A 4,030-nucleotide genomic window follows, 5' to 3' on the forward strand; every position below is an offset into this window, starting at 1 on the left:
AAAGTTGTTGTTTCATGGTGTAGGTAAGATGAACAAATTGAGCCCTCAACTCTAGCTTTATTTTTCACCGACCATTTTGAATAACCCACGAATCTATAATATAAATGAGATGTACAATAAGCTCCATGTATATATATATATATATGTGTGTGTGTGTGTGTAATATGAAAATCAAGTGTATGTATATATATATATATATCACTTTTCAAATGGATACATCCATCTATACTTAACTGGTCCACGAAGCCTAGCTTCACTTGCAAGATGCACTGAGAGATGCTCCATGGAATCATAAAACCCAAGAAGGAATACTTTCTCAAACTTACACAGAATCATTGAAATGTCATTTTCTATCTTGATGAGATCTTTATCAACGAGTGTTGAAGAACATAAATTCTTGAAATATTGACTCACTTCAATAAGTGGGTTCAATACATGTGTCGGTAAAGTACTAAAGGCAATATGAAGTAAACACTCTAAAAATATACGACAATCATGACTTTTCATCCCATGCATCCTCCCATTTTCTACATTAGCACATCTTGCCAAATTAGAACAATAACTGTCAGGCGTCTTCAACTCTTTGATCCAACGATAAACAAATTTGGCTTCATCAGTAGATAAAGTGTAATTCTCACGAGGTTTTAGAGTCTTGTCGTTATGCTCCACCAACAACAAATCTGGTCGTCTACAATATATACCTATGTCTTTTCTAGTTTTGTCATTATCTTTTGTTTTCCCTTTCACATTTATCTCAGTATTAAATATGTTTTCAAAGAAATTTTTCTCAATATGCATAACATCGAGATTATGTCTCAAAATATTATATTTCCGATACAGTAGATCCCAAAAAATACATCTTTTTGTCCAATTGTGTCATTGTCGGTAACCTTGTGGTTTACAAGCCACACCATTAACAACGTGTATCTTTGGCATATCTTTTACATTATTCCAAACTTGTTTTGCTGTCAATTTAAGCGGGGGTCCTAGACTTTCTGCATAGTCCTTCATAAATACAAATTTGTTCCTTCTAAATGCATGATCAACAGGTAATAACCTACGGTGCGAGTCAAACCACGATGCCTTCCCGCCAAATTTTTAAGTAAATGCTTTTGTATCTTCCATACAAATAGGACAAGCTAATTTACCATGGGTGCCTCATCATGACAACATCCCATAAGCGGGAAAATCATTAATGGTCAACATCAAAACAACTTTCATCATAAAATTTTGTCTCTGAGCAATATCATATGTCAAGACACCACTCCACAACCTCTTCAAATCATCAATCAAAGGTTGTAAAAAAATATCAATACCAATTGTAGGATTAGATGGGCCTGGTATCACAACAGCTAAGAACATATAAGGTTTAAACATACACATATAAGGAGGAAGATTGTAAGGAGTAACAATAACTGACCAACAAGAATAAGAAGTAGACAATTCTTGTATGTAAGGCGTAAATCCATCTGAGGATAATCCAAGTCTTATGTTGCCAGGTCATCTTTCCTGCAGTCTGTATTGATGCAAACATTGTCTGTAATTATGATGAAAAACCTTGGATCCTTTGAAAAATGATTTCCAACGGTCATCAAAGAGCTTGGACCTCTATAAAATGCAACAAGCTCTTCATCATAAAACACACAACACAATTGCACAAAAAGATCAAGCATCTTAAAGCTATCAAGAGCAATTCACATCCTCACTTCATACTTTCTTTGATCTTACACTATATCTTTGAATATCCTTTGAGAAAGTATTAAGTATCAATCACTCTCATACTACTTTGTAATTTCCTTGTGAGTTACACTTGGAAATATTTGAAAATTGATTGTAAGCTTGGTGAAGCTAAAGAATACACAGTTTGTAATCATCTTCAACGTGAGGTTGATCAGTTTGAAAGTTAGTGAAATCTCACAAGGGTGTGAGGACTGGACGTAGCCATCTTTGGGTGAACCAGTATAAAATTGTGTGTGTCTCTCTTATATTCTTCTCTTACTCTTTCACTCAAGTTAAAACTAAAGGGTTGAAAATATCCATCTTAGGACTTACCATCCTCAGCGAGAGGATAGTTTTAAAATCTCTTGAAAATTATTTTTAAACAACAAAATCCCTATTCAACCCCTCCTTCTAGTGATATTTAGCTACATCAATAGGTAGGTAAAACATTGTTTTCCTTGGAATTGATTTTCCCTTACTTACCCTAGAGTTATTCCTTTGGTGATACCTTGGTTGTTGACAAAACTTACATTCAACTAAGTTGGCATCATTTATACCAAAATTCATTGTCATAATACAACATGCAACCTTTAACACAACAATCATTTCAGTCATCAAATCTAACAGGTGTTGCGGCAAACCAAATACAACATAATAACTTTGCAGCAAACCATCTCTAATAGGTGTTGCGTCTAGCATCATTTTAGTCATCAAATCTAAAGCTAAATCAGGAACATGAAATTGAAACTTTAGACCTAACAGTCTAATACACATTGATAACTTTGAGTTTGAAGATCCTTCAAACAACGGTTTATTTGTCTCTTTCAAAAGACCATAAAATCTCTGAGCTTCTTCATTCGGAAGTCCATCAGTATCGTCATATTGATCTTCATTGAATGACAAATTAACCCCAACAACATCCGAAATCATATCATTCATCACCTCAAAGTGTTAATAGTTATAGTAATCTACACCTAACATGTTAGTACTACTTGAAGGATCTATGTTATTCTCCATACGTGTACTAGTATTAGGCGCCGTCGGAGACTCTTCCCCATGATTAGTCCAAATCCAGTAGTTAACCATAAATTCATCTGCTTATAAATTCACTCTTATTTCATCTTCACTCTTAAACTGTCTACATCGACATAAACAACATGGACGTCTCATCCCCCTTCATCTTCGACAATTTTCTGCACTCTCGCAAAATTGAGAAAGTCTTCAACCTTATTAGCAAAACGTTGTTTAAGACCCTTCCTTCCAGGAAATTTCCTATCGTACATCCAACTACAGTCTATATCCATATATGTATGTATGTATGTTTATATATATATATATATATATATATATATATATATATATATATATATTGCTTTAATTTTCAAAAGCTTTATATATAAATTTTGACATACTTTATATGTCAATTAGGAGAGCATTTACAAACAATATAATAAATTATTATAGAGACTATAAATATATAAACTAAAATAAAATTTTAAATGATGTATAATGAAATTTTTCATAAAATAACTCCTGATTTATGAACAAAAATAGAGACTGTTAAAGTATATAATTTTTTTGTACGAACTCAACTACAACTCTTTTTAATAACTAAAAACAAATATTAATATCATCAATTTTAATAATATTTTTTTAAAAAATAGTAATATTAAAATCAATAAGTTTTACATTTGTTTCAAATTTTTATTTATCATATATTATGTAAACAACATAATTTAATTTTGTTTTTTTAAACAAATCTATAATAACATTTCGAATGACGAGCTTTTTATATATTTTAAAAATAATATAAATATATCTTATATTTATAATATTACATATTTTACTAATCTATATTTAAAATGTATAAAATACTAACTTGATGTCGGGTAGTGTCTGACTTGAAGCTTTCACACAGCTGAGAACTCTTCGAAGTAAATAAATAACTTCAAATCAAAAATAAAATTAAAAAACTAAATATACAATATAACTTACCAAAATCCAAGATAGTAGAGAAAAAGCTTGGAGAAATAATTTTTTGTAGAGAGAAGGTAGAAATGAAAAATGATAAGAGGAGTGGAGTGATATTTATATTGATCCTTTGTGGCGGTCAAAGCAGCCACAAAATCCAACGGTAACCCAATCCTATGTGGCGGCATTAACGGTCAGAAATTAAAAGAAGACGTTTGTGGCAGCCTTTGCAGCCACAAAGTGCAATGGACAACATATTTTGTGGTGGCCTGGACGACCACAAATGGCTTGCCTTTGTGGCGGCCTTTACCCTCACAAAGGGTTGATTTTGTGGCTGAAA

This window comes from Cicer arietinum, chromosome 2 (genome assembly GCF_000331145.2).
Source record: "Cicer arietinum cultivar CDC Frontier isolate Library 1 chromosome 2, Cicar.CDCFrontier_v2.0, whole genome shotgun sequence".
Lineage (NCBI taxonomy): Eukaryota > Viridiplantae > Streptophyta > Magnoliopsida > Fabales > Fabaceae > Cicer > Cicer arietinum.